Below are 11060 nucleotides of genomic sequence, written 5' to 3'. Positions count from 1 at the left end.
TAAGCCATTGATATGGTGGGCCAAATGTGAATGCTCCATGCATCAAACTTGCGATGGAAGAATAAATACATCAAGGTGGGCCCCATAATCAGGACCGCACTGTCGTGGATGAGGCTGGGGCTGCACATGCACATGCATTCATAAAGTAAAATTCAATCCGTTCGCACTTTTTTTTGTCGATTATTGCAAATTTGTATACTACTAGGGAGCACAATGTCGTCTGGATCGGGAAAAGGAGGAGCAAGGGACATAGGGTGGAAACATGGACGGCCAGTGGAGGGGAATAAATATGGAGCCATATGCAACTATTGCGGCCAAGTGATACGGAGTGGGGGAGTGTCTAGGCTAAAAGAACATTTAGCAGGGGGATACAAGAACGTGAAAGACTGTCCAAGTGTAACAAGGCCAGTGAGAGAGGAGATGAGAAGAGTGTTGACTGAAGCGAAGTCACGCAAGCTGCAACAAAATGATTGGGAGAGGGATATGAGGGAAGAGCTACGAGGCACTAGACGGGGCGTAGGTGCTATCGACGAGCATGATGACGACGACGATGAGGTGATCGCATACCCCGATGATTGTGTTACGGCTCAAGAAAGGAGTGATTTTAGACAAGTGATTCATGAGTCTCGGGCTTCAGAGTGGGAGAGGGAGCAAAGAAGACGGATTGATGAGAGTAGGCCGTCGTTTGGGACGTCCCGACATGAGGCTGGTGGGAGCAGCAGACATTTTGAGGGAGGCAGCGGGCATGTCATACAACGGACGCAAAGCGCTCGTGTCCCAGATGCACCCATCGCAGGTGTTAATCAAAAAAGATTAAAAATTATGTGGAGCAAGGGGCTTAGGGAGAAAGTAGGTGGTGCTATATCTAGGTGGTTCATCTCGAGCCATATACCAGCAAATGCAGCAGCCAGTCCTCACTTTAAAAATATGATTGAGGAGGTGCAGCGTGCCGGGCCCGGCGTGAAGCCTCCCACGCCACAGGAGATTCTTGGCGTCTACCTCGATCGGGAGCACGAGGAGATGCAAGCTTGGGTACATGGACTCAAGTCAAACTGGAAGCAGTACGGGGTAACAATCATGTGTGACGGGTGGACGGGACCCACGAAATTATCCATTATCAATTTCATGGTGTGCTGTAGAGGACAACCAGTTTTCCTCAAATCCATTGATGCATCGGCCAAAATAAAAGAGCATGAATTCATATATGCTCTCATAAAAAGAGTGATTAGAGAGGTTGGGTCCCATAATGTTGTCCAAGTTGTGACGGACAATGGCAGTGCGTTCGTTAAGGCGGGGAAGAAATTGATGAAGAAGTTCAATCTTTATTGGACACCGTGTGCGGCACACTGCATTGATTTAATGCTCGAGGAGATAGGCCAGAGGGATTCTGTCAAGAAGACTATCCAGGATGCGAGGAGAGTGACAAACTTTATATACAATCACTCATGGTTGTTAGCTGCAATGCGTGAGTGTTGTGGAAGGGACATTGTTCGACCAGGCACCACACGGTTCGCCATGAACTTCATTGCACTCGACAGCTTATATAGGCACCGCGTGGGTCTGAGAAATTTGTTCAGATCCGAGAAATACATGGAGTGGAATCAAAAGAAGACCAGGGGTGCAAAGACCTGTTCGAAGATAATGCTTTCTGATTCCTTCTGCGAAAAAGTTCACAACGTCGTTTCCTTTCTGCATCCGATGTACAAAGTCCTACGAGCCGTAGATAATGAGATGTGGCCTTCGATGGGGTCAATGTACGAGCTTACGAGAATTATGAGAGAGGGAATAATGACTGCAATCTCCAGTTCGTATCAATGGGTGATCAGTATCATCAATCATCGATGGACCAGGACTCTCGAGCATCCACTCAACCAAGCCGGTAAATTTCTTAATACAACTGAGTACCTTAAGCATCACTTTTGTTTGCATGTTAATACAACTGAGCAACTAATATTTGGGTTTCAGCATACTACCTGAATCCCAAATTTCATTACAAATGTCGGCTCCATGAGAATCAAAATTTGACGATGGCTATCCACGAGATGTTCGAATGATTGTTCCCAGAATCAACAGCGCAAGCAGATTTCGGTAACCAGGTAATGCAATAAATTTTCTTCCTTATAGCCCTTAGAAATATGAGTGATTAAAAATAATGACCTGTGAATCCCTGCTTACAATTATTGCGGTTTAAGGATGCGAGGGGTACATTCTCATCCGTATTAGCAAAAGCATCGACTGAAACAATGATGCCATGTTAGTATGGTAACATAATTAGGTAATTGGATTTTTCGTTTAAACTTCAAACTAAAACAAGCTCCTCATGGATATATAGGTGAGTGGTGGGCGATGTACGGAGTCAACACGCCCACACTGCAGTTATTGGCAGTCCGTCTTCTCGCACAGACTGTATCCTCCTCACCGTGTGAGAGGAATTGGAGCATATGGTCACTCATACATACCAGCAAGAGGAACAGGCTGACATATGAGAAGCTGCAAAAGCTCTTTTACTGCCACTACAATATGAAGTTAAGAGAGAGGCAGTTGCGGGTAGACCGAGACATGGAGGAAAATCAGGACCCACTGGACTTGTTGTCTATAGGTAACATGGCACAGATAGGTGATGATGAGGACCCACTTTATGAGTGGGTCAAATCAACTGATTTAGATGATGCGGAGGGAGGCTCTTTTCCACAGGTAGCCGAGGAAGCAACATCTCTTGGTATCGATGTCGATTAGGTAGTAAGCTAACAAAGGGCAGATATGGACTCCTTTAATCCTTTGGTGAGGAGTTCGGCACGTTCCAATGAGGGTGAGGAAGCATCTTCACGGCCCCCTCCCTATCATCAAGTCGTGGTAAGTGATGATGATGATGAGACTCAACCCCCACTCAACACTGGTCCTGGGGATGACGACGACAGCGATGACGATGACGACGACGATGACGACGGTGATGAGAGAGGGGACAAAGGCACTGACACCAGTATAGGTGGTACTAGTAGGGGTGGGGGTGGCAATGCTAGGGGATACACAACGGCTCAGAGCCAACGATCCGTTGGCCAGTTCACTGAGGAGCAAAGCTTTGACCATGCCACTTAGGACATGAACCGTGGATCTCGTCCACCATCCAGGGCGAGAGCATCAGAGCCCACATATATGTTCGAGCATCGTTCGAAGAAGAAAGCCAGACGCATCGCGGCTGATGCTCTCACACGCAGCTTGTCATCTATGGACATAAGTTCAGATCGGGGGAGCTCCACCTCTATCCCACCTTATGCTCATGGGGGAAATCATAGGTATGGTCATGACAGCTCTGACATTCAGTCACGCTCATCTACCCATGAGTACAGGCAACCAGAAGATAGTTCTTCGAGTCATGACCCTTTGACAGGTGGATATTCGGAATACCCGTACGACTGGCAACAATACTATCAAGGAGTAGGGGTTAGACTTGATCTGTTCCCTCAGTACCCTGCTCAGGAAATGCCATCGATGTATGTCACGCAATTCCCACGTCTAGGCGTACTCGTACAGTTTGGGGAGGATGACAATCAGAGGTACATAAGAGAGTTCCTCAATTGGTACGAGCAGAGGATGACTTGGGAACAGTACTGCCAATATGTTGGGCAACAGTACTACTCTCAACTGCCACGGGATCCAGACAATGATTACGAGCCACCTCGTCACTCTATGTGGGGATGAAAAATGGCCAGAAGTGTGTATTTTTTTTAATTTATTTACTTTTGCATGTCTTAATTGTTGTAAGCTTGCATTTGTATTATATTAAACCCATTTTGATTACTATTTGAGTGATTTCTTACAACAACGCATGCTTTTTGGCCCCCATTAAATGAAAACTTTTAATTTAATATATTCTTTTTGCAAATTTTTTATTCCTGAATATGTAAATATATGTATTTAGGCATGTCCTGAAGTTTCACTGAAAAATTCCACAATTTTCTCCATGTTTCCCCCTTTTTCCCGCAAAGTGGAGGGTATAATGCCATATTGGTGCATCCATGGTCTACCCAAAAGGAGGTTATATGTTGTTACTACATTGATGACATGACAAACAACATTTATCATTAACTCTCCTATTTCCAAGATCAGTGTAATTTTTCCCAACGCATGCTACCCGTCTTGATTAAAACCTTGTATCATCATACCACTAGGGCATAAATGTGAGCGGCGATATCCGAGTTCATTTAACACTGTTAATGGCAAAAGATTCACTACTGATCCGTTATCCAACATTATTCTTAACTTGTTTACCGTGAATGTGACCCAGGATCATTAATGGCCTGTTATGCTCCTTATCGCAAGTCAAATCATCATCGAAGAAGGAAATGATAGGCATGCAACTGTTTTCTGTCTCTTGTTTTGTATTCTCCATTTCTATGAGTAATGTTTTTCTAACCTCGTTATCGGATAGGGCCCGAATCAGCCACCTTCTCGACTTCATTCTTTTCTTCTTTTCTATTGTTATCAACATGCATTCCTAATACTCTTTCTCGTACCATTTCAACTTTTTTTGTTTTTGGAGAGGACTTATTACTCTTCTCCTCAAGCGTAATGTGATCACCATAGCTTTATTCATTTGTTCTGCATTATTATCGATAATCATGCTACTGCTTTCCATCTTTTTTAGCCCTCCCTTTCTTTCACATATAATCTCCTGGCCAGAAATCATATTTATTGGCACTTTTCTGCTTCTTCCTTTTTCTTTGCCTATTATGATCTCACCTTTGTTTATCATCTTCTAAATTATGTATTTCAAGGTAAAGTAATTTTCTGTGGGATGTCACAACAGACGGTGTTAATGGCAGAAATTTCTTTCTTTTGTCATTTCTACTTCTTCGAGCCGTTTAGACGGGGGTAATTCTATTATCCTTGCGCTTAGCAGTTGTTTCATCATGGGGCAACATCTTCCTTCTCAAACGTGCTGGGTCCTAAGTAACGGGAATGGGTAAGTGTCAATCAACATCACCTCTTCACTTTTTCTAGGAACTTCAATAGCCCATGGTCGATGTGGTCCTGAATAATGTTCCTAAATATAACATACTTGTTAGTTGAGTGAGACCGTGTTCCATAACACTTGCAGTACTTGATCTTTTGTAATTCATCGGTTGAAGGTGTCCTATGATTTATAGGAACTTTAATAAACTTTTTGACCAAAAAAATATCAAATATCTCTTCGGCTTGAGTATGTTTCGACAAGAAACAAATGCATTTGGTTTAGGGAATTCTCATATTTAATCATAATAGAGAGAAGATAGAAACGGAACAATCATCATATTTATTCATTCTGAGTTCATTTACATCCTTTGATTTACCTTGATTCTAAGATAAAATATTCAAAAATACATGTATTGAAAGAGTTTGAATATCAAATCTAGATATCAAATCTAGCAGCATTTCGGCTTGTAATTTGTTCATCCCATTGAGAGGAATATTATGTGGATATGATCATCTTATATCTCCTTCTTGAGCTCATATTCTTGTATGGAAGAAAGATCAGATTCCATCTGATCTGATCATTTCAGTAGCATTCTAGCCTCTTTGTATTTATTGCCGCACAACAACATGGTGTTACTCGGGCCCACACAACACTAATTTGTTGCGCGGTCTGGTACAAAAGCCCCCCTCTTCCTCTTTCTTCCTTCTCTTCTCGATACCTTCGAAGTCTTCTTCTCTAGAGCTCTGACCGTCTTCGTTGTGTCCAAGTGAGAGGGGTAGTGAGGTATTTATAGGCCTCCACATGAGCGAACCCTCAATCTTCATGCCATGGTGTTCACCCCCCAAGTATAGGGTTGTGATGTAGTAATGAACTCAGTGAGACCGAGGTCGAATCCCAAGGGACTGGAACTTGTACGTAATCTGAAACCAAGTAGAAATAGAACTAGACTAAGATGAAATCTAAATCGAGTGAATTTGAGGGAATAATAGTGAATTATTAATATAAAATTTAGAGAAATCAGAGATAGGAAACTAGGGATTCAGAGGATCCACTTGTAGAGATCAGGGAGATCTTATGCCTGCTTGAAGAACTCAACTAGAAGTAGAGTCCCATCTTCATCCAATTGAAGAGTGTAACCATGAAAATCAAGACTATACTTCCTTTGATATAGTTTTCAAGATATGAAAGGTATATGAATTAGAATGGATTCCATCACCAAACCATGCCCAGGAATGTTTCGCACGGCTCTAGTTGGATGTTTTACACAAAAAATAGGTGGGGTCCACTGCGATGCCTGTCCTAGAAATCCACTCCCTCCATCGGTTCCTATACGTAGTGTTGGCCCATGGCCTCCAGTTTAAAGTAGATCCGACTTCAGGGTGGGCCACACACTCAACCCAGGACAACATTCACTGTTAAAAATACAATCTGCTTCACGTATGCTTGATGCCATGCATGTCACGTCTATTTACAAATTTGCCCTTCTCTTTTATTATAACTTCTGCCGTCCGTATCTCCTGATTACATCGTGTAAAGATCACAAAATTTCACCAGGATTTGTTATTTTTCATGCTCTTTCTAATGCCTAAGTTTGAACCTTAATCGCTTATGGATTGCCAAGATGCTCTTTAATGGCTAGCGCACGCTGATCTCTCTGTTAGGCCACTTTCACATGGATTTAATGGCTGAAATTTAACATGTACAGTTAATTTATGGTCCTCAGGCCATGTATGAAGTTTCGAGCCGAATGGATGGTAGAAACCCTGTGATCTTGCATTCTGGCTGACTTTCAGGTCACTTGAGCTTCAGTTTCTCAATTTTCTCAAATCTCTTGCGTGTAAATCCGTCAATCTTGGTCTCCTAGGATCTGTCCCTTGCCTTGGTGACTCATGAGCATTAAATCCATGCTTTTAGTATCCTTTTGCAGTCCAAACTCGTGAATTCACCTTGCAACACAAACATGCTTAAAAGAAGACGTTAACAATATCATGCTCATAAATTTTGGTAATAATTGGGGTCTAATATGTAATATTTGACCCTCAACACAACTCCCAACCAGCATTTTACTAGTCCCGAGCAAAGTATGCGAAAAATAATTTCAAAAATACAAGACAATTCCTATAAACCCAAGTGACTTGTGAAAAATAGTCAAGATGCGAGAATTCTAAGTTTCATGAATGGTGAGCAGTACTTTCTCCTAGAATCCAGCTCACGGTAAATTCATAATCAAGTTCAATGTATTAACCTATCAATTAGAAAAAATTCTAAACATTGAGTTCCATGTGTGTATAGTGTAAACCTGGCTTACCATCATTACGAGATCCAATCGTCAATTTCCATAATAACATTGATAATCAAAAGAGCATTCAGGACAATTAAAACCTAAACCAAAACTTGCCTTACAGTTCTTCTTTTTCATTCTTCCAGCTTTTGATTTTTCCATCGAGGGGGAGGGGAATCGAATCTGCACCTATAGGGAGCAAACCTATGGTGGAGATCATACGCCCAACCCTTTTCACATGTCATTCATGGGGAATTAAATCTACACCTATAGGGAGCAAACCTATGGTGAAGATTATTTGCCCAACCCTTTCCAAAGGTATTACGTTTTTTTTTCTTCTTCTTCAATTAATCATGATGGGCAAATTTTCCAGGCTGGTTCCTTACATGCTTAGCGACTACCAAGTTATAATTCAATATCGAACTGAAACCTTAATGTGCAAGCGAGATGTGTCTTGTGAAATCATGACTCAATCAATGTTTTTCTAATCATGGATTAACAGTTCGAACTTAACTGTGAAATCTAACAAATAATTGAATCCAAGAGTCATAAATTACCAACATCGCTTATCTTTTAATTCTAAATCTAAGATGGCCATCAAAATCACTTCGAATTCACAAACAATTCTAGAAAAATTTAAAAATTTTCACAATTTTTGTTCAAGACCAAGAAAACACTGATTAGGAAACCTAATCTCCCACCCCCAACCTAAAATCTACATTGTCCTCAATGTAAAAGATATATGAGCATGCAATGCACATGGGACAACGAAAGTAAATGATAAGTGATGGGAAGATAGTACCTGGACGAAGGAATCGAGAAAGACTTTTCCCAAGAAATATCAGCATGAGAGCGGGTCAGCACGAGAGTGACATATAAAAGAGAACTAACCTAATGGCATAAAACCGGCTAACCTAAAACAACATAAAGCAAACTACCCTAGTCCTATAAAAGCAGTAAATTCTAATCCTTAACTGTGAAGGCATGGAAAATCTACTCAATCAAAGTATCCAAAGTATATATGATTCACCTGTGGTAGAAAAAATTTTGAAGTTAGTACACCACGATGAATCAGAGATTACAAGTAGATGAAATTCAGAAAATTTTATAGTCGGTGGTGTAGTCTCAACACAGGCTGAAGTTTCACTCTTTAGTTCAATTTTCAGCTCATCCTCCTTTAATGGTAAACATTCAAGATCTGGGGGAGGAGGTACTTCAGAATAAGGGTTCTCTCGATCCGTGACAACTACCATGGTATTGTCTTGCGAGACATCCATTATTTCTTGTATCATGGGATCATTTGAACCTGCAAAGTGTGCCAAGTAATCATCCAAAGAGTCGAAACATTCAGTTGAAAGGAGTTCATTCATCCTATCGAAATCTGTGATGATATGTCCAATAATTCCTTTATCTTCTTCGAGAGTAGAAATGAGCATACTCTCTTGTTTGTTCTCAAGGGGGGATGAAATCACCACTAGGTATGTCTCTTCTTGACCTAAATAAACATATTTCACATCAGAGGGCAAAGATTTTAGTTCAAGCTTTGGCGGTTTGAGGTTAGACGGTAGAGGCACTCCATCGGTTTGAGGTAATTCTTCAAATTGTGGCCTCCACCGGTTAACTTCAAGTACCGGCGCGGTATCAAGCAAGGCACACGTCTCTCTAGTTATGTCATCATCCAAGTCATGAGAGTGGGCCAGGCATGTCTCTAGATGGTTAGAGGATAAGGTCAGAGGCATTCTATCTTCCACGAAAGAATCAATCATGTTAACGTCGTGGAAATCGTCATCATCCTCGAAATTTCTGTCGTTATTGAAAAAGATGTTTGATTCTAATGTCATATTCCCAAAAGACAAGCTTATGACTCCATTCCTGCAATTGATAATTGTGTTTGAAGTGGCAAGGAATGGGCGACCAAGGATGACGGGAATCAGATAGTTTCCATTATTAACGGGTTCAGTATCTAGGATGATGAAATCTACAGGGTAGTAGAATCTGTCAACTTGAACTAACACATCCTCAATTATCCCTCTTGGTATACGAACAGAACGATCAGCGAGTTGTAACGTGGTTAAGGTGGTTTTTAATTCACCTAACCCTAGCTGTTTGTATACCGAGTAAGGAATCAGATTGACGCTCGCTCCTAAGTCAAGAAGTGTGTGGCCAATGCGGTAGTTACCGATCATACATGATATGGTTGGGCTACCAGGATCTTTGTATTTCTGCGACACGTCTTGCTTTATGATGGCACTCACTTTCTCAGTGAAGAAGATCTTCTTTTGAATACTTTGCCGTCTTTTTGTCGTGCATAGGTCTTTCAGGAATTTGGCATATAAAGGTATTTGTTTTACGGCATCGAGTAGAGGAATGTTGAGTTTCACTTGTTTTAACACCTCTAGAATATCCTGAGAGTTAGAGAGAGGTTTTGGTGCAACCAACCGTTGGGGAAATGGAGCAACTGACTTCTCTAGAAGTTCTGGTTCTAATTTTTGTGGGGCATCACTAGATCCATCATTTTGCCTTCTTCTAGTTCTTGAGGCTTTTCGAGCCTAACCGGAAGGGTTTTATCAATAATCTTCCCACTCCTAAGAGTGGTGATGGATTTAGCATGCTCCATTTGATTTAAAGAGCTGGGTCGCCAACTTCATATTACAGCTTTGGATTGGGAAGAGGTTGAGCTGGGAGTCTCCCCTTATTATCAATCATGTTTCAGCCTTAAGTCCTTGTAATGTTTTGTTAAGATCTTGTAAGGTGATCTAATATCTTGGTTGAATAGCTCTTGGTCTTGAATGTGTTTTAGAACTAGATCCTCTTGAGGTTTCCATTGATTTAGAGTTTGATTGAAGAAACCTTGAGGGGTAGCAGTTTGTCCATTCCTCCAACTGAAGTTTGGATGATTTCTCCAACTAGGATTGTATGCATTAGAGGTGGGTCCATTGTAAGGTCTTTGGTAATTATTTACAGCGTTGGATTGCTTAGTCAGAACCTCTTGAGAGGCAGATATAGTTGGACAATTTTCAGTTGTGTGACTGTTACAACCACAAATACCGCAAACAACTTCCTTACCCTTATCCTTCCTTGATTCCATGGCCTCGAATTTCTTTATGAGATTAGTCACTTTAGAATTGAGATCATCATCCTCTTTCAAAAGGTATACTCCACCCATTTCCTTTGATTGAGTGGGCCTAGAAGTGGTATTTGATTTTGGGTATGTGTCCCATGCTTGTGTGTTTTCAGCAAGTCTATCCAAGTAATCTCACACATCATTGACGTTTTTATTCATAAATTCTCCATTGCACATTGTCTCGACCAATTGGCGCATGGAAGATGTCAGTCCATCATAGAAAAAGTGTGTAATGTGCCACGTTTCAAATCCATGTTGTGGGCATGAGCTGACAAGATCCTTGAACCGCTCCCAACATTGGGAGAATGTTTCATCCTCCTTTTGGGCGAAGTTCATGATTGACTTTCTAAAGGTGTTCGTTTTGTGAAATGAAAAAAATTTCTTTATGAACTCCCTTGTCATGTCATTCCATGTGCCAATGGATCGGGGACGTAGTAAATGTAACCACGTCTTAGCTTTCTCTTTCAAAGAAAAGGGAAAGAGTTTCAGCCTGACCATGTCCTCAGATACGTTAGGAAAGTATAAAGTGACTATGATTTCATCAAACTCTTTCAAGTGTAGATACGGATTTTCAGATTCAAGCCCATGAAACTTTGGAAGGAGTTGGATCACCCCTGGCTTGATATTCATGTGTCCTGTATTTTCTAGAAAAACCATGCATGAGGACATACTCACCCCCACCTATTATAAATAATCTCGTA

At 41.3% G+C, this 11060-nt stretch overlaps 1 non-coding gene across 1 annotated transcript; it reads left to right on the top strand.

Annotated features, from left to right (window-relative positions):
* Positions 1-10606: 10606 nt before the first annotated feature.
* LOC131222093 (small nucleolar RNA R71) lies at positions 10607-10713 on the top strand. The gene has a single exon (XR_009159800.1). It is a non-coding gene; the product is annotated as a small nucleolar RNA R71 (small nucleolar RNA).
* The last annotated feature ends 347 nt before the right edge of the window (positions 10714-11060 follow it).

Source organism: Magnolia sinica, chromosome 12 (assembly GCF_029962835.1).
Source record: "Magnolia sinica isolate HGM2019 chromosome 12, MsV1, whole genome shotgun sequence".
Lineage (NCBI taxonomy): Eukaryota > Viridiplantae > Streptophyta > Magnoliopsida > Magnoliales > Magnoliaceae > Magnolia > Magnolia sinica.
The sequence above is the reverse complement of the archived record's forward strand: the minus strand, read 5'-3'. Positions and strand labels throughout refer to the sequence as shown.